Source organism: Apteryx mantelli, chromosome 25 (assembly GCF_036417845.1).
Source record: "Apteryx mantelli isolate bAptMan1 chromosome 25, bAptMan1.hap1, whole genome shotgun sequence".
NCBI lineage: Eukaryota > Metazoa > Chordata > Aves > Apterygiformes > Apterygidae > Apteryx > Apteryx mantelli.
Genome location: NC_090002.1, coordinates 4877045 through 4896701, shown reverse-complemented (window position 1 = coordinate 4896701; position 19657 = coordinate 4877045). Strand labels below are relative to the sequence as shown.

Genomic DNA, 19657 nt, shown 5'->3' with positions numbered 1-19657 from the left:
CTTGTTTTTAATCAAATCCAGGAAACGGGCCAAAAACAGCTGTGCTGCTGCCCAGGGGCTGCGGGGAAAGGTGTTCGCGACGAGCTGCGGCAGGTCCAGGAGGCCGCAACGCCCCAGCGAGCACTGGGGAGTTCTTGGTCCCCAGTGGGGCCAGCGGCGTGAAGTGTCGGCAAGGCACCTGCACCAGCACAGGGATGGGCAAGCTGGATGTCAGTTTGGGGCTGTGGGTGCTCCTGGAGGGCAGGGTCAGCTGTAGGGTGTAGGGCCTTGCAGGCACAGGAGGGGCAGCACGTGGGGCAGCACATGGGGCAGCATGCAGGGCAGGAGGGGTGTCACGGGGGACAGGAGGGGCAGCACATGGGGCAGGAGGGGCAGCGTCTGGGGCAGGAGGGCACTGGAATGGGGGCAGCAGTGAAGACACTGTCCATACTTGTGAAGCCCTCACTCCATTGAGGACACCTGGAAGATTTCTCCTGGGACACCTGGAGATTTTGGTTTTGAGCATTTTTGGTGTTAAGAAAAATTCCTATCCCCCATTTCTGGTTCCAAATACCAACTCCTTTAAGGCAGAAAGGAAGATACAATACCCAAAACATCTCCAGAGAAACCTTAGACCATCTCCACCCCTTCTCCCCACTTTTAAAGCTTCAAAACTCATTGCTGCATCATCTCCAGAAGGTTTTTCTGGATGTTTGAGGAATCCCTCAGCCCACGTGCTGCAGCAAAACTGTTGGCACGCCATCTCCTGGGGCGGCGGCAGAGCCCATGGCTCTCCACAGAGCGTCCCACCCTTTGGTGATGCCCAACATGAAAATTCCTGAAATTCCTCCATTGGTCGGTTTTGGACTGGATAAATCCAGACAGCCCCGTCGAAGCTTGAGGAGCTCGAGGGAGGTCATGGGCGAAGCTGGAGGGAGTGGGGAAGCAAGGAGCCACCGTCCGCTCCACCACCTGCCCATGCTGTGCAAGGGACATGCCATCATGGCCATGACTTATTTCTTCTCAAACCCTGAAGGGCTGGTTTGGGAAAGATTTCCAGGAAAAAGGGTTCAGCACCCTGGAGTCCTCTGAGGTCCTTTTTTGGGGGTTATGAGGGAGGCACTCAAGGAAAAACAAGGACTTTTAACTGCAGTCCAAGCCTTGAGACCTTGGGTAAAAGTTGGCTTTTGCTCACCTGAGGAAGAAGACCCAATCTCAGGCCCCCAAATCGCCCCCAAATGGGGGCTACCATCTCCCACACTGCGTGTTGCATCACCTCCACACCAGCAGGGATAACAGAGAAGCCTATTAGTGCTTAACGACACCGTCAGCGTTTTTGGAAACGCCGATCACCAATGGGGCCCTGATCCTGCCTCCACCACTGACATGCCAGGCAACCTTGGCCACGTCCCCTCACCAGACGCGGTGGGGAAGCCTGAGCTCTGACGCTGGAGTAAAGCAGCTCCCACCACCCAGAGCAGCAGGTTCCCCCAGGGGTTGAAGACCAATGGGTCCATCCTCAACACTCAGCGCCCTTAGGAAGCGGCTCCACAGCGGGAACACCAGGAGACTGGCCAAGTCAGCCACCACCTACGGCCCCCTGTGGCCGCGCGAGGAGGGAGGTCCCTTGCTTTGTCATCCGCTGCTGCCAGGAAGCGTCTGCTGCCGCCTGCCCTCCCTGGCTCTTAGGTCCCCCTTGGCCTCCCCTGGGCCACCCTTTCCTCTGTGCCAGGATAAGACCACCGCGGGGCTCACCCTAACCTGTGCGGGGCCGTCGGAGTGGCTCGAGCCGGCAGTGGGCGGCGGGCGCTCTCGCAGACACTGCAATGCAGTGCTCGTAGGGCTTTTTTTTCTTTTTTTTCCTCTCTCTTTTGGAAACCTTTTTTTTTTCCTCCCCTTCAAAAGTTGCAGCAGGAGGTTTGAGAAGGGGCCGGCATGCAAGGACAAGGTCCCTCCCAGGCGGCCGCAGACCTGCCTAGCTGCCTCTGCCACCACTTAGTGCCTGGCGCCGCTCTCGGCCGGGGTGCCCAGACCCGTGGGGCACCCAGACCCGTGGGGCTCCCCTCCCCGCCCTGGCACCCACCTCCACCCACCAGCACCCAAAAGCTTCTGGCCACCTTGGTTGAAGCACCTTCTGTTCCCTCCAGCCCAGAGCTTTGCCCCCGCAGCTTGCTTTGGTGCCTGCAGAAGGTGGATGCCCCAGGAGAGCAGGAGAAACATGGTTTTGAAGGCAAGAGGACCCACGTATCACCCACGGCCTCCTGCAGCCCACACGCCAAAGCCATGTAAAGATAACCCAAGGTTTTTGCTAAACCGATGCAGTGGTCAACCATGTCCACCAGCCTGCAGTTGCTCCAGAGGGACAAAGTCCCACCCAGCGCCCAGTCCAGGGACGCAGGCACTGGGCCCCGAGGTCCCACAGGGTTTTAATTACTGATGAGCTTCCTGCAGGACCTAATCCAGCGCACTCAAGGCTAAAGGGGGGAGGCTAATGAAGCCGTTTTGGCCCATCAGCTCTCCCAGGGGCTCTGGCTACGGCGGTTGGGAAGAAAGCAGATCCCAGCTTTCACCTCCATCCCTCTGAATGGTGGCTCCAGCTCACACCAGGACACGGAGGGGAGCACCAGGGCCCCTCGAGCCCTGCATCGATCTAATAAATGAAGCCCCCGCAGCTTGACGTTGAACCCCTCAAACGCGGCTGGGACGCTTTGCCGGCCCCAGTGCCCAGCTGGCTCGGAGTCAGGGCTCCAAGCATTTTTGCCTCAGGAGAGGATTACCGCTGGATTTGGGGAAATACCACTCGCTCCTGTAGAAATTGCCAGGAGGGTCGAGGCTTGAGCTGCAGGGGCAGGGTGGCATTTCTATGCTGCAAAGGTTTTGGGAATTGTCCCCAAGTTTGGAAGGAGATGGTACGGCTCAACGCGAGAGGGAAGCTCAACAGCTAGTTAGTCCTGGTGGGTCGATACATGCAACCCCACTCGCAAGGGAAACCCCTTTTCAGGTGCTCTACATGTCCTGCCGTCCTCCGAGAGGTTCAACGCTCAAGATTATTTGCCATTATTCCTCCAGTTTCACAATGCTTTGTATTTATTTGACAAAATGGCGTATTTTGCAAAAAAGGCAACGATTTGGAGCTAGCCACCCGCTGTCCCCCTACCATCGCTCTGTGCCAAGAAAGACACAAATATCTTAAAGGCATAAATAAATAAATATGGTTATAAATAACCAGTCATACCGGGCCTTGGCCCAAGACCGAAGATGGGTTAAGGAACCACTATTAAGCCTGCACCCCATGCTGCATCGCCCCCAGGGCCCCTCACACCCCACGCTGCAGTATCCCGCACCCTGCTCCAGACCTCCGAATGCATTACCCCAAATCCCTCATGCATTATTGCTGCACTCTGCACTGCATTGCCCCCAGCCCCCCCAGTGCATCACCCCTGCACCCCCTGGTGCATTATCCTGCACCCAGCGGTGCATCACCCCCTCCTCTGCCGCCAGGCCCCGCAGCCACTGCAAGAGCCCAGCTCCTCCTCTCCACGTTAAGCGGCTGCACTGAGCAGCAAACCCCGTTCATCAGCATGTCTCAGGGATGGGAGCGGTGCGGATCTGCTGTTTGCTGAACTCCCACCGGGTTTAAGCCCTTTGCCTTCCCTCAGAACCCTGGACCCACCTGCGAGGGCATCAGGCAATGCAGCAAACGCCGGGGATAAACAGCCGGCAAACGAGCCCCTTGCAGGGATGCAGACCCCATCCTCAGGCCTGCAGTCTCTGCATCACCCCCTTGCACTGACTTCTGCCGTTCTCAGCCCCAAGCTCCGTGGGGAAGAGCCCATGTTCACCCAGGCTGGCTCGGACACCGACCCCAACCATCAGCAGGACTGGGGCGCGCACCTCCTGTGGAGCACGATCAGCCCGGGTGAACAGCTGGCCGTAACCTCCCGCCGAAAAGCCACCCCCGAAGGCTGAGCGCATGCAAACCCGGCCCTGGCAGAGCTTGGCCCCGTCCAGCACCACGGGGGAGAGGCGGCTCTGCAAAGCAGCCTGCAGGGCTGGAAAATGAAGCGTTGGTCTCCCCATGACCTTGAGCACGTTACAGCAGGGATTTCAGGAGGAGAAGGTGACAGATTAACGAGGTTTCCGATTTACCCGCAGGACAGGTAGCAACTCCCATCGTTCCCTGCCTCCAACACGGACAGGGATGGCGCGCTGGAGGCTCAATACCCCAAGCAAGAGCAGCAATGCCCAAAATCCTTGCCACAGCCCAAAGGGCAGCGGTGCCCACCAAACACCTGCTATAGAGGTCTTAAATCAGGTGCAGGTCAGACTCAGCCTAAAATCGGCCCCGACGGTGCTTTGGCACTTTGCTGGTGGAAGCTGGTTCAGCTCCTGCACCCTTCCACCAATTTGCACCACCCGGGGATCTGGCTCGGGCTCAACTGTGCTCCAAAGTGATGAGCCCCGTTCTCTAATTTCCCCAGCACCACAGCCAAGCCGGCCCTTGCAGCTGGCTTAATTAAAAACCCAGGGCAGCGGCTACAGTGCACGTCGCCCGCCGACAGGCCGTGATGGATTTTGTTTACGAGAACCGCTCGAAGAGCTGCTGGGCGCCCGCTGCGGCGCCGGGATGGAAATCCCACTTTCGGAGCGAGTTCATTTATGTCCAGCTCCGCGCCCAGCCGCTCCGCCGCGAGTCGGCCTGCACCGTTCCTCACCCTGAGGCACAAAACTAGGGTATTTCCAGGATCTCGGAAGCAGTTTTGGCCAAGGAAAATCCTGCACACGTCCCCAGGCTTTCGTGATTCAAGCATCCCTCCCACACCTGCAGCAAAGGACTCCACCGCAGAGAGCCTCCAGCAGCCCTCGCAAGCAAGAACAGGGCTCTGGGGGTTTTACCAGCACCCCAATGTGATGGTGCTGAGTTATATTTTAAATAAATGGCTATTTAACTCCCCCCAGGTTGACACCTGAGGTTCTTGGGACCCCCCCAGGGCCTCCCTGAGCATGCACCCCTGCTCTGCTCGCTGCAGCACAGCATGGACATGGAGTCCCGGGGTGCAATCCTGCCCGGCATCAGCCAAGACAGCGCATGAAGGTGCAGACCGAGGAAGGGATCTGGGGACCCGAGGAAGGACCTGGCCTGAACTCGGGAATCCTCTACCCAGAGGGGTGCCCAAGCAGGCTCAGCGCTCCCTATCTGTGGGGATAGGGGAAGGTTTCGGGGAGCTATACAGCAGCCGGCAGGTCTCCGGGGCCTCGCTTACATCAGGCTGTGGCTCCGCAGAGCATCTGCTCAGCGCTAGGCCAGCTCTCTGCAGGCAGCCAAATGCAGCTGCTGGAAAATACCCACTTCTTCACAGCAAGGCAGCGTGGGGGCGGATGAGGCTGGTTGTGCATCCTAAACCTCTCCTTCCCTGCCAGCAGGGGAGGGAGGGCGATTCCTGCTGCTGCGTAACTGGAAGGTCCCCCCCATCCTCCACCCTCACCTCTGCGGAGCTGGGGAGAAGAGCGGAAAACAGCAATCCTGCAAAATAAAAATCAAGATTAATGAAATTCAGGCAGTAATTCGTGATGGCACATTTTGGAAATTGGTTAGAGGAGTGCCATGCAGCGATTAATCACATTCAGGTCATATTTTGGACAGTCCAGGTAGGCTGGTGCCTTATTTCTGCTCTCCAAACACAGGGAAGTCCATCCCGCATTTGCACCCAGAGGCCGTCACTGCATCAGCAGTTGCTGCCCTTGGGGGCTGGAGAGACAGGGCTGTCCACACCTACCTGAACCTAGGGGAGTTTGTTAGATAACGAATGGCTGCTCTGAACATTGGCTTGGAGCAATGAGTTATCTTCCATCTGGGAGAGCAAACCCAGAGCCTGAGCTCTGCACTGTCCACTGGGCCAACAGGCTACAAATTATCCTCCTGGAGACCAGAGGTGGCCCAGGAGACCTGGGCAACCCTCCAGCACTCCAGAAATGTCAAATTAGGGAACCAATGGCAAAACCTGCACTGTCCAGCACCAGTATTTGTGGTTTGAAGACTCTGCTAATGAAATTCCCAAGTAGTCAGTGGTTGGTTAATTGAGGTAATTGATTGTGAGCATGGAGGACAGTTTGGCAAACAGCACGATGAGGAGGATTCACCCTGCCAAGGCTGACGGGGGGCAGAGGAGACATCCCTCATGGCCCATTTTTGGGATGGAGCCTGTGCACCCAGAGACATAGAGAGCCACCACACTCCCTGTTGTGTGTCCTGGGGCAAACAGAGGGTTTTAGGTAGTGCTGAGGTATTTGGCAGCACCTAGAGACAGGTTTTGACACCACCAGGCCATTTCACTCCCGGACACAGAGTGCTTTGCAGCTGGCACAAACCAAGAGCCAGACCTGAAGACCAAGCTCAGCCCATCTCAGGCAGGCCCAAAGCCTCGCTGGCATGATGCCTGGGCACCTCTCTGGCCTTTTGCACAAGCATGAAGATACCATGAAATCTACCACTCTGCTTGGGACCTGCACATCTAGTGTCAAACACAGCATGTCAACAGGTAGACACACCGGTCTAGCATTTGGATAGCAACAAATTCACAAGCCACAGCCTAGGATCATGTCATCCACGGCTTAAAACACAACCATGCGCTAGGAAGGAGCTGGAGGACTCATCACCACGTAACTGCCAGTGACAGTTAGGACAATCGCACCAACCCCAAGCTCAGTGGCAGCATTAGCCAGAAATGCGGACGGCTGAGCCCCCAGCGAGCACCCTTCACCCCACTCAGATGAGTTTGATCTGAGCATCTCGCAACACCAGCGAGATGACTACAATGGCATGATCCTGCTTCAGATGAGGATGACCGTGGTCTCTCTCCCTGCAAAGCAAGGGAGCTGCAGAGCGTGGAGAGCTGCCATGCATCTGGGGAGACGTAGCCTTCCCAGTGCAGCTCCCCAAGGACATCGAACCGGACACTGAACCCTCTCCTTCCTCTGAATCCCATTCGCTAACTGCTCACAAGGCGCTGCAGTGACAGAAACGTCAAAGACGTTATCTGCAAGCCCCTCTCTCGCCCAAGATCCAACAGCCGTCTTCTGCCATTATTTAGTGATCTGCTCTTCCCTTCCCATTTAAAAAACTGGACAAACCTCTGCCTCTCGTTGCCGTGTCTCCCCGTGTGGGTCCTTCCTCCCACCATCGTCTCCCGCGCTGGAGCCTGGAGTGGACCCTCTGCAGGGACAAACTCCATTAGGCTCAGGGAGACAGGGAAGGTTTAATTATTCAGGCTGTGGTGTTTACACAGATACACTGTGGTTTCTGAACCCATTTGTATGACTTTGCTCCTAATGGGGAACAGAGTCTAATTAAGGGAAAACATGACTTGGCTTCTAATGGTCATTTAATTAACAGAGAATTTTTGGCCTCTTCTGAACCTTTCTAAGTTTCCAGCTGTGGAAGAAGCCAAAATTACAAACTTCATCCTAAGAGAACCTACTTGGGGCTGGAAGGACCTTCTTTAGAGACAGGGAGCATCTGCTCCCACCACCCCGGGGCCAGCCCTGTTCATGGACCCACTTGCACCTGCACCCCAGCAGCACCCACTGGCAAACGCCGGGAGGACGCGGGTGAGTCAGGCATCACGGAGGATGGATGCTGCTGGAAGTGGGCAGTCCTACAGCCATCCCGGGACCCAACCAGCAGGCCCAAATTCAGGGTCTACTCCTGAGACCACCCCAAGCCCAGGACCAGCCTAGTCTGGGCAGACCCAAAGAACAGGCGCAGGCAGTGTTATTCGCTGGTGCCAAATTCCCAATTTCTCCTCGCCCCCAGCTATGAAACCCACTGCCCAGTTAGGAAAGGTGCCAGGAGATCATGTAGAGGCTGGGAACCCTCCACCAGCACCCCAAGATCCCAGCTTTTCAGGGGCCATGCACGGCTGTGGTGCACGGGGGTAGCAGCTGCACCAAAGAGACAGCTCTGCAGCACCCAGCCAGTGTCCGGCACAGCACCCCATGGGACCAGGAGCCTTGCATTTTTAAAAGCCTGCCTCACCAAGTGAGCCTACAACTCCCATTCACTGAGATCCTATAGTCGGGTCAAGCCACCTGCAGCTTCACCAACACCAGCGGAGCCGGTTCATCGGTCCTCCTGGGACAACAGGGATGGTCCCCAGGAAGGAATGGACAGACATGGAAAATCTCTCTCTCCAGTGAGGGCAGCCAAGACCCCGCTGATTCAGGATCTGTAGCGCATGGGGGATCTGCAGGAGCCCTGGGGGCTCCAGACCTGCACCAGGTCCGTGGGATCTCCTTGCTCAGGTGGGAGAAGTGGCGCCGCACCCCAAAACAGTGGCCCATGACACAGAGATGGTTTATCCCAGTAGTCTGGCAAACAAAACCCTCCAGCACTGCTCATGCCCAGCCTCCATCACCCCCAATGCAGCTGTCAGCTCCTGGGGACTGTTTTTATGCCGTAAAAATCCCATGAGATGAAAAGCCACCCCAGGTAATCCAGAGGGAGGAAAGAGCAGGAGCCTGATGCAGAAGGAAGGCACAGCCACATGCCCACACATGTGTGCAAGCCTGCACCCAGGGCCAGGTGCCAGCACCCATGGCCTTGCTGTCCCCACTCAGGCCACGGTGCCACGTCCACCTCCATCTGCAGCACGCGGCCCTGACCCCACACTGCTGCACAGGCTGCAACGCTCTCAAGCACCAAGGCTTGCCCCGAGCCACCGGCCAGCTGGACTCAGCACCCCGCATGTCACCCCAAACACAGTGCAACGTGAGCGGGGATGGGGATGCAGGCGGGAGGGGGCAGCTGGGGACATGGGCTTGCACAGGGAGGGAAGCATCCCAGGGATGCAGCTGCGTTGCCACCGCCGTCAGCGGGAATTGCAGCACAGCAGCCCCCTCCCAAATCTGGAATAACTGCATTAGTGTCACCGGATCAGACCCTCCATCAGCACAATCCACCCCACCGAGGCACTGGCCCAGTGCCCAGGCACTGTCAACTACCAGCTCCAGCGGCTCAGGCAGCACTTTCACCCTGGTAACCCGCTGCTGCCCGCGCTCCTCTCCCGCTTTACCTCCTAGAGGTGAGGGATGCTTCCAACTCCTCCAGCCCTGCCACTTCTTGATGGGCTTTTCAGGAAGGATATTTATATCAGGGCTGGAAAACAGGAGCTAACAGGCTAATTGAGTGTGTTTGATGGAGTGAGGCTGCTGCTCCGGTAGCACCAAGTGTCATCATGAGACGGGAGCTGCTGAGATATTTCATGTGGAGAAAGCCACTCAGAAAAGGATAGCACGTTTCCCTAGCCCCCAACCCAAATATGAGCAGACCCCATTGGCCCCATGGCACACCCTCCCCAAAGAAGCGGCCAAGGGGGTGCACACAAACCAGAGGCAGAAAAACACAGAAGAAATTAAGGGTGACCTTGTCGCCCTGCCGGCAGCCACCCGAGGTGCCCATGGCAGACGGGGCCACCGGAGACCAACACTGCAGCATCTTCCTGCAAAACTGTTTGCCTGGAGACGACCTGGCAGCCCGGAGCCCGAGACCAGGATAAGTCCCCTGGTCCCACGGCATGAAGGCAGCAGAAACCCGGGGACAAAGCGTATCCATCCTCCCTGCTCAGAGCCTGAATGAAGACCACGCCAGGACGGACCTGCTCTCCTTACCGTGCTTGCACAGTCATCTGTAACATTACTTCCAAGCCTCAAAACCCCAACCAGAAAAGCAGAAATGCCAGTACATGAGCTGAGACCTTGAAACTCTGCACACGTGGCTGCTGCTTGGGATAACAAGGCAGCTGCCAGGGCTCAGCATGGACCAGTCCCCAAGGCCAGGCAAGGTGCTTCTTGCCATTTCACAGCAGCGGGAAAGCACAGCTCGGGGCATCTCCTGGGGCCACAAACCCTCGCCACCTTCCTCCCGCTGACCACCCGGACCAGTACCCAAGGACCAGGCTGACCTGGGGACAGCGGGCCACCCGGTCCTGCCACATCAGCCACCGCCATCCTGCCCGCGGGGCCCCGCTCGCCGGCTCATGGAGACGGCTCCCGCCCTCCTTCCCCGCTGCCGCCTCCGAGGCAAGCTCATCTCTGCTACCTCGCAGCAGGCGCTGGCACCCAGAAGCTTATCTAATTAAAAATAATGATGTGCTCGGGTTCACCCGTCTGCACCAGAGGGCAGGCCCAGCCACGGGCCCTTCCCCAGGAGATGAGTAATCGGGAGCTGGGTTAGCCTGCCTGAGAATTACACGGTTCCTGTAAAAACCCATTCGATTAGCTCCCCGACCGGCTGCGAGCTCATTTCTTTGCACTTGCAAGTCCCCAGAGCCATGCCTTGCTGCAGGGTATTTTTAACACCCAACATACACACGTGCCCTCCAAGCGTCTGCAGGAGACGGAGGCGCCGCAGATGGCAACAGATGCCTTGCGCCCACGTGAACCCCATCAAGATCCAGGGAGCCCAGCACGAATTCCTGGCCAAATCAGCCCCATGGCCACCATACACCAGCTAAGGGTCGCAGGGCCAGGACCAGCTCCCAGTTCCTCCCTGCTTCCACACCGTGGAGCCAAGAGCCCTTGCAGGAAGGAGAATGAGACCTTGGCTCACAAGGGAGACTGCATAAAAGTAATTTAAGGACTGGATGTTTTAAAGGCCGGTTGCCTTCCTTTTACAAAGGCCCTGCTTTGGCGTCACAATAGCTACATTATTTAGAGCAAAAACAAGAAGCAACAGTAAAATACGGTCTTAAAGGTAGCCTTAATCCATCGTTTGGGTACCAGATTAATGGTTTATGATGCTCCCAAGTCAAAACAAGCAGCTATTGCTTCTTTAATGCACTGTCGTGCACTACAGCAGCTCCTGTCAGCCCTGCTGAGACGGTTTGGACAGCTAAAGGTCGAAGTATTGGAGGGACTTGGCACATGGGACCAGCTCTGCCCCAGCCTCTGCTCCGGGACCTTGGCGAAGTCCTGCCTCACTGCACCAGCGCGAAATGGGGCAAGGATCCCAGCCTCCGCCGTGAAACGGGGCAGAAACAGGCACAGAGGGGACGTCATGCTCGCCCCACCGCAGCTCCTGCAATTTACTGTGGAAACCACAACAGGTTTGGAAGTCACAAGCATTTCCCCAGGATGGTCTTTTTGCGCCCAAAAAACCCTTTCTGCTCAGCATCTTCAAGGAGAGATCATCAGCCATGGAGCACCATCTGCTAAGTGGACAGATGCTGGGACAAACATTCAGGTTCACCTGCATGACGGCTCCCGGCAGGACAGGAACCTTTGGTACTCAGTCGTTGCAATAATAAAACTTCACCAAAATGGGCATCACCCTTGACCAACAGCAGACCAGGCGTGGGGCCTTGGCTGAACAGCCATCTGCTGCCCCAACTTGGAGGCAGATCCTCAGCTCTTCTTCGAAGAGCCTGGAAGGAAGGTTATATCACAGCATCCAAGGAAAACCAAGGTGGTTCATGCCTCTGGGCAAAATATGACAAAAATGGTCCAGTGAGATGCCACGAGGCAGCCAGAAAGGATACGGGCAGAGATGCCACCTCTGAGAAAGTTTGATTTCATCCCCTGCAGCAACTTCATGCTAGCCCTGCATCTCTGACTGCCAAAACAACCTGCCTGGGTATTCGGGTCCCCACCAGACGGCTGCTCTCCAGGCTTTTATGCTCCTCGCCATGCTGCCTGAGCCTTCTGCACATCTGGGTCTGCTGGTCCAGCCTCTGCCTTTTCCACCCGGCAGCACAGCTCTGCTCAGGCACCCAGCAGGGATGCACACGGTGACGTTTCTGCGCATGGGGACTGTGGCTCGCGCCCAGCGACGTCAGCAGGTGCCGGCCAGACAGCCCAGAAGCTGTTGGGAGCCCGTCCCTGCAGCTTAGAGATTTTCCATGCCTTTGACTCAGTAAAATCAGGACAGCAATGAGGTAAAACGGGGGGAAGATGCAAGTAAAAGCAAGCAGGAGATCTCCACATGGTTCAGCAGATGATTGCTGGGGAGTGGGGGCCCACAGCTGGGTCCCAAGGCTCTGGCTGGCTCAAAACCTTGCCTTGCACCCATGGGTGCAGCTTGCTCTTCCCAGGTCTCTTCCAAACCCCGTCTTTCCCTGCACCTCTTCCCAGCCTCCCTCCCTCTGAGGAGGAGGCAGGGGGAGTCAGGGGCCCGAACATCCCTTGTCCCTACCGCCGCTGCTTCCCTGGCCCACGAGCACAGAGAGCTGGGCTGCAGGAAGCAACGAGGGAAGGAGGCTAGAAAGATTAAACTGGGGCTGGTGCAAGAGCTCCCACGGGAGCAGGCGAACGCGCAGCAGCAGACGTTCCCCGCTGAGCCAAGCGGCATTTCGGTGCAATCAGCAAATGGGCCAGCAACTGCTTTCACTTGCTCCCCCCCCCCCCACACACACACCCCACCACCTCCCCGTTAAAGCTCTCGTCTTTCCATTTTCATCAAGTGTTATTGCGCTGCTCGGAGAGCTTCAGAGACCCCATGGAAGGAAGATTCATTGCTAATTAGCTGGGAAGCAAAAAAGAGATCGCTTGAAGATACCCGCTTACACAGCTACAGTCAGGCACCTGCAGAGGCAAAGGTACAGTCAGTCTGGGCACGCCGGGAGCAGCCCTTGGCCTCCCAAGCTCCCAGTACAGCCGTGCAAACACAGCCCCATGCCAGCGGTGAGCTGGGCATCAGCGCAGGTCGTGTCCCACTACGAGGGCTTTCCTCGGGCCCTGCCAGCCTGCCGGCCTCGCAGCCCAAAGGGAAAAGTCTTCATGACTGCTGTAGGCAGTGGCAGGTTGGAGAAGAGCAAGACCTCCCAAGTCTTGGAGATGCAACCATCCACTAGGACACTAGGGAGCGAGCACAGGAGAGGTTGCAGAAGAGCATCCCTCTTCGCTAGGCAAAGATCAGAGCAGGCCGGGCAGAGACATCCGGTTGCAGGAGCTTTTTGGGTCACATGGGTCCCGCAGGCTCTCGGCAGTGCCGGCTGCACCATCCGGCTTGGTCCACAGCAGCCGAGCCCTGGGGAACCGCCAGGTCCACCCAAACCAAGTCCAGCGCAGGCAACTGCCGCGGCTCTCCCTGGGCTTGCAAGGTTGCAAGGCTGCGAATCGCCAAAAAAAAGCCTCCCAAGAAAGGGGACGGGGTGCTGCTCCCCAAAAAGCGGGTGCTGCCTGCTGGACCGCAGCAGCCAGCCTGTCCCCCTGCACCGGTAACGCCGCAGCGGCTGTGCCTCACTCAGCCAGCGGGAGAGGACAGCACAGCTAAATAGGGCAGCAGAAGGAGACAGGCTGAGTTATTAAAACCATCCAAAGCCCCCGGCAGCCTTGCACGGAGCGGCACACAGGGTGCCCTGCCTGCTTGCTCCCGAGGTTGCAAAGTTTCCCTGCTTTGCGTGCTCCCCGCTGGGCCCCGAATTCGAGCTTTGGTGGCAGTGGCCCCACGAAACGGCAATGGCTCCTGATCAATAGGAGGAAAAAAAAGAAAAAGAAAAAAAAAAGAGCCAGACGGCTCTTGGGAAAGAGCCAGAAGCTAATCCAGGAGAGAAGCGAGACGAGCTGGATCGATTTTAGAAGAGAGGATGGTGAGCGAACGCACGCCGCCAAGCAGCTCCTGCTCTGCGCCGTTCTTGGTCTAAATTAATATGGGGTTTCATTCTTTCCCTTGCAAACATGAGTGGCTTCCGGGGGCGATTTCCAGGGGTGCAGGCTCAGCTGAGATGGCTGCAGCGCCCCTGGGGTAGATCCTGCCAGGATGCAGCCCCCAACGAAACCTCTGCTGGCTCCCAGCACGACAGGAATTGCCAGTGTCAGAGACCCGGAAAACCAGCTCCTGGACACCTCCCCCAGCCGCCGCTTGTCCAAACCCAAGCCACAGAGACGGAGCAAGGTGCTACGGCCCAGGGCTGCCTGCCCTGGCACAGTTTCCAGCCGCGGGGAGGGAGGAAGGGGGTGGCCAGAGACACCGTGGCCACAGGCTCGGCGGGGACGCGGCATTGCAGCCACCCGCAAGCCCAGGGATTTAAACGCAGCACAAAGCATATCCCAGGGCACTCTGAGAACTAACGTGACTGAGCCTCATTGCACGGATGACAAGAAGGCTGTTCCTCGGTACCCCGCTCCTCTGAGCTGCAGCTGTGCCCCTGCTCTGCTTCGGGTGTTTTGGGGGAATAACAGCAATGCTTTAGGGGCTCACAGCTGCACAGATGGAGCCGGCGTATCCCAGAGCACGATATTCCCCCAGGACAAACCCAGAGAGCCCGGCCGCTTGGGAAGCTGCAAGTGCAGGCAAAGCGCCAAGGCTCCCGGCATCCAACACCGGCACTCGCAGCCGCTCGCCCCTCCGAGGGTCCCCCCGTGGCCGGGAACCTCGTCGAGGGTGCGAGCAGAGCTCTCGCGAGCAGCAGGAGCAAATGGATGAGCTTGGCACGGCCTCACCGCAGAGTTCATTGCGGCACAAGGCAGCGGCTGCTCGCAGCAATGCAGGTTTTTGGGCACGGAGAGGGCCAGCAGCCGCACCATCACCCCCCCAGCAGTCATTCAGCACTCCCAGGGCTTTATTCATGGCAGAAATTCCCGTAACATCCCTGGGAGACAAGCAAGCAGAGCCCTGCAGGGCATTTCCGTCTCGCCCCGGCCGCCGGGTTCAGCAGGTTCATAAATCCACACATGGCAATAAAGTCCTTTTTTTTCCCCTTTGCACCCTCAAGGCCCACGGGTGCACCGGCGCAAGCAGGGAGCTGCTGCCCCGGGGATCCCCTGCACGAACGGTGCTCGGCCACATCCACGTCTCTGCAACCTCCACGCTGGCTGCGGCCGCACAGCCCCGCGGCTTCACGCCGAGCCAGGATCGGCTCCAGCGTGGTCCGACTGGGGCAGGATCCCCGCGCGCCACCTCCAGCCAGCGCAGGGGCAGATGGGCTCATGGGTTAGACAAGCCCAGACTTTCTCGAGGAGGAAAGGTGCCTCCAACACCCTGCTGCAGCTCCACGCCACAAGCACCGACGTTTGCCCCACGTTTTCTGACATCTGCTAACGCTGCAGCAGCCCAGAGCCCCCGTCTGCTGCTCCCGTGCAGGACTGGGAAAGGTACGCCTGACGTGACACACTTAATTAAAACACATTAAAATGTTAGACTGCATTATCCGAAGAAAGCCTTAAAGCCACCAGGACCCCCCCTCCCCGGCAGGTTCTCATCACAGATGCCGAATTGCGCACGCTCGGCCCTTTGCTCATGTAGCAGCAATATAGAGGGGAAAAAAAAAAGAAATCACGATCCCTCCTCCAGGCCCTGAAGCAGATTAAACATCGTTCGACTTCCAGGATGAACGGGAGCAGGCGAAAGGCCCCACTGGGACACAGGCAAAACCTCCGAGCTCAAAAGGGATTCAGCCGCCACGCGCCAGCGCTCGGCAGGGACGTGATAGCGCAGGCACGGGGCCATTTGCTGTCCCTTGGCCATGGGAGCCGGCTTACGGGGGCACCTCGGATTCCAGCCGCGTGCTGCCTAATTTAAGGTTTAATTAATAAACGGGGAATTGTGCTGAGTTTATCCAATACTTCAGGACGCGCGATGTTATCAAAATCCCATTATAGATGAAGGAAGGCATGAAGAGCAAAATTAGCTCTGGCATCCGAGCCATTTCAATCAATGCGATAACGCAATTATTAGGGCTAATAATCAAAGAGCACTTAGGGAAGCGCGAGCTCCTGCAGGAGCTGAGCAGAGGGCAGCTGGCGGGGTGCAGGGACAAGCGAGGGAGCAGCAGGCTTTTGCACCCCCGAGGGCAAGTCCCGCAGCGCCCAAGGGAAAAATGCAAAAGCCGGTGGACGCGAGGTCTGTTTATTTGCTTTGGGCATCGATCCTGCTGTAGGGCATCGCAGCTGCCTGTTCCCAGCTTTCCTGCGCAGGGAGAAGGAGAAATTCCGGCTCTCCGGGTGACGGGGCAAGGTCAGCTCCGTTTCTGCGCTTCTCCGTCTGCAAGAAGGGGACGGGGCATCGCTCCAAGAGCACTTGGGGGGTTTGGGGGTGCAGCGGAGCGTTAGCGTTTTACAGGATCGTGCTCTTCCCGGGCAGCACGGGCGACGCGCGCCCGCTGCCACCGACGGGCTCAGTGACCTTGGCTGCGTCGCCTCCCCCCCCCGCCCCGAGCTTTCCTGACACACGAAACGCAGCAAGCGACGCTCATCCCCACCACGGTGCCCCGGCAAAAAGGCACCGAAAGGCGGCAAAGGCAGCAAGCGCCGTCCGCCCCGACCGCGGCGCCGCAGCTCCGCAGCCCGGAGCCCTCGGCGGCGGCGACGGCGACGCTGCGCCAGCGAGCGACAATGCAGCAGGCGGGAGACGACGCCTGGCGGCCGCCGCGCCTCCGTGCGGCTCCTGCACGGCCGCGAAAGCTCTGCAGCAGCAGCAGCAGCAGCAGCTCGGCGCAAACCGACCGAGCGCCGTCGCTCAAGGACTGAAGTTTCGCTGCTGCAGAGCCTGCGGCTGCCACAGCCCGGGGGGCGGCGGAGCCCTCGCCCCCCGCCCCCCCCGCCCCAGGCAGAGGTGCTGAAAGCCGGCGCGGCGCTGGGAACCGCGAAGCGACGGGCACAGCCCCGCGCCTCAGTCACCTTGCAAAACTGTCTTTGCTCTGCACGATTCGTGCGTGTCTCTGGGGACCGCTCGCACCCTTTCTCCGCGCTTTTTGGAAGTAGGCTGCAGGGGAGCAGCGAGGTGCTGGGGAGGGCACAAGCAGCCGGCTCCGACACAGACGGGGATGCAAAGGCTCAAGTATCCCGCGGCAGACACCCGGCCGGCTCGGGGGTGCCACTCCGACACCTCCTTACCGCCGCGACACACGACAAGCCCAAGAAGTGCGGGAGAACCCCGTCGCCGGCCGAGACCGCGGCGGGGAATTTAGTCCAGCGGAACAGACTCGCCGGAGCTGGCTGCCGGCCAGGACACTACGGACAAGGCGGCGGGGCCTGCGGGCACCCGGTGGCCGGGAGCCCCGGCACTTCTGCCGGTGCGGCGCGGCCGAAGCCCCCAGGGCAGCCGCAGCCGGGCGCGCACCCGCCCACGCGCGGATGCGGAGCCGGAGCATCGCCGGCGGCCGCCTCCACTTCCAGAGGGCACCTTCGCCCCAGCACCTCGGCTCTGCATCGCCGGGTGGCCCCGCACCCCGGGGCGGCCCCTGCAGCCCCCCGCCCCCCTCCCCCCCCCCACCGGGCAAAGTGGCCCGAGGTGTTTCTGCACCGAGTTGGCTTTGGGGGGCAGCGCCCCAGGAGCAGCCCCGGCGCGGTGCCCCGCCAGCCCTCCCGGAGAGGAGCTGGGGGTCCCCTCCACCGCCACCCCCGTGTCCCCTGCCCGGCCAGCCGGGGGGCTGCAGCCCAGCCCGGCCAGGGGAGGGGCCCAGGCGTCCCGCAGCGCCGCCGCCAAGCGCGGCCGCAGCCCCCCCCCCCGCCCCGCTCCTGCCCTGCTCCCGGCACCGGGGCAAGGCGCGGGGAGAGCCGCTCCCGCCGGCCCCACCGTGTCCCCCCCCCCACCCCACGCTCCCGGTCCCGGTCCCACTTCCGCACCTGCCGGCGAGCGCTCGCTCCCGGCCCGCACCGGGGTCACCCGTCCCGCACAGCCCCGACGCCGGGGAGAAACTTCGCCGGGAGTCCGGGCGTCGCTGGCGGGAGGCGCAAACTTACCGACGGCAGCGGAGAGGGACGGGACAGGACGGAACGAGACGGGACGGCCGGGCGCGGCGCGGTGCGGTGCGGTGCGGTGCGGTGCGGTGCGGGACAGCGGGGGCGGCGCGGGCGCTGCGGCAGCCCCGGCCCCTCCGGGCTCGCGTGCGGCGGCTCCGCGCTGCTCCCGCCCACTGCCGAGGGGCCGCCCTGCCCCGCCCCGATAGCCCCGCCCCCTCGCCGGCCCCGCCCCGCCCCGCTGGCCGGCCGGCCCCGCCCCCCGGGCAGCCCCCGCCCGTCACCCGCCGGCGGTTCCCGCGCGCCGGTCGCCTCGCGCCGCTCCCCTCGCACCCGTCACCTCACACCGGTCACCCGCCACCCGTCCCCTCACAGCGCTCCCCTCAACCCTGTCACCCCCCCCAGGTCCTCCCCACTGGTCACCTCACACCCATCACCCCACCCTGGTCGGCCCCCACCATTCCCCCCCCCCCCCGCTAGTCACCTCAGACCGGTCACCCCGCATCGCTCTCCCCCACACTGGTCCCTCGAGCCCAGTCACCCCCCACGGTCCCTCCCAACTCCCTGCCGTGGTTTTCTTCCAGATTGCAGCCGGGGGGAATCTGATGGCGCCCAGCGTGGGGCTCTTGTCCCCGCAGACGCCGCCCGTGGCCTCCCCGCGCTCCCCGGCGCCTTCTGCCTCCTCTTCCTCGTGAAGCACCTCGCTCAAACCCGCAGCGCTCCCCCACCCGCCCGCGCTCCCGTTTTCGGGCCACACACGGTCCCTCCTTGCTAGGTGAGGCTTTGGCGGTCACCACGTCCTTCGCGCTCTCCATCCCCCTGGGCCCTGTGGCCAGGCACCAGCCCCCCAGTGACGGTCCCGCCTGCCGGCTCCTGGAGATGCTGGATGGTCTTGGGATGAGACTGACAGGAACAGGGCCAGAAGTATCTGAGAAACGTGGCTGTTACCAGGCCCCTCGTGCTGCTGGCTCCCTCCAAGAGCACGGCAGAGAGCGGATACTCGAAGGGCTAATTAATTACCTTAACGGAGCGGTCTAATACCTTTTAATAATGCACCTAGCTAGCCTCAGCCATAGCCACCCCGGCAGTCCTTCTGCGTTCATTTTCTACATGCACTTGGGTCTTGCAGCTCCCAGCCTGCCCCAGCTCCTTCCCACAGCCCTAGCCCCGGGTCTTCACGGATACCCTGGGAGAAGCTGCTGGGGTGGTGCGGGAGCACAGCACAGAGGGTCTGGAGAGGAGACAGAGGTGGTCAGGTAGGAAGAGGCACCACCTTCACCCACAATGTGTCACAAACCCCAAATCCAGAGAGCTTCTGGGAACCTGGCTTGGAATTGAGGGTCAAAACAGCAATAAAAAGCTGATAAAAATTGAGCAATGAGCCAGACAGCTCTGGCAGAGAGAAGGAGGGACACCGACGGCCTGTCAAGTTTCCGGATAGGGATACGGCAGCGATTCTGATCTGTGTTGTGCATTACGTGCCCCGATCAGGCCGAGCACATCTAACCAGTGAATCAAATTGATGACTCGCCATGCGCTCTCTTCCCAAGTCCTCCACCGATTAAACAAGCGGCAACACGGGGCCCCGTGCAACCTGACGTTTTATGAGCTCAGGGACCACAAAAGCAGCAGTAAAAGGCGCTGCCACGACCAGGAAGGGTTTCTGTTCAGGCCGGGGAAAGCCGCCAGGCTGGCCCTGCGCGGCGTGAGCCCTTGAGCCCAGACCCTTGGGAGGCGAGCAAAAGCCGAGTGTCTTGACCCGGCCGTCACCATGGGAGCCGCACATGGGTTTATCTCCGAGAGGCAAGGAAAAAGCCTTCCTCCTGGATGATGGGGAAACGGAGGCAGAGGAAGCATGTCTTCCCCCAGGCAAGGCTGGGAGCCTGTAGAAGAGTGAGGGGCACAGTATGATGTTTCTTTATTTTGCAAGCTGCCCTGGCCGCATGGATGAAGCAGTCGCAAGAGCAGGGGACGGGGACCCCGCGGGCACAGCGCAAACCCATGC

The 19657-nt window shown here is 59.8% G+C and overlaps 1 protein-coding gene across 1 annotated transcript in view; it reads right to left on the bottom strand.

Moving 5' to 3' along the window:
- SYT2 (synaptotagmin 2) overlaps positions 1–17727 on the bottom strand; it is a 41160-nt gene extending 23433 nt beyond the window's left edge. Inside the window, exon 1 of the mRNA XM_067310486.1 lies at positions 17656–17727. The gene's annotated coding sequence lies outside the window, so the exon portion shown is untranslated. The remainder of the gene's footprint in view (positions 1–17655) is intronic.
- Positions 17728–19657: the final 1930 nt, after the last annotated feature.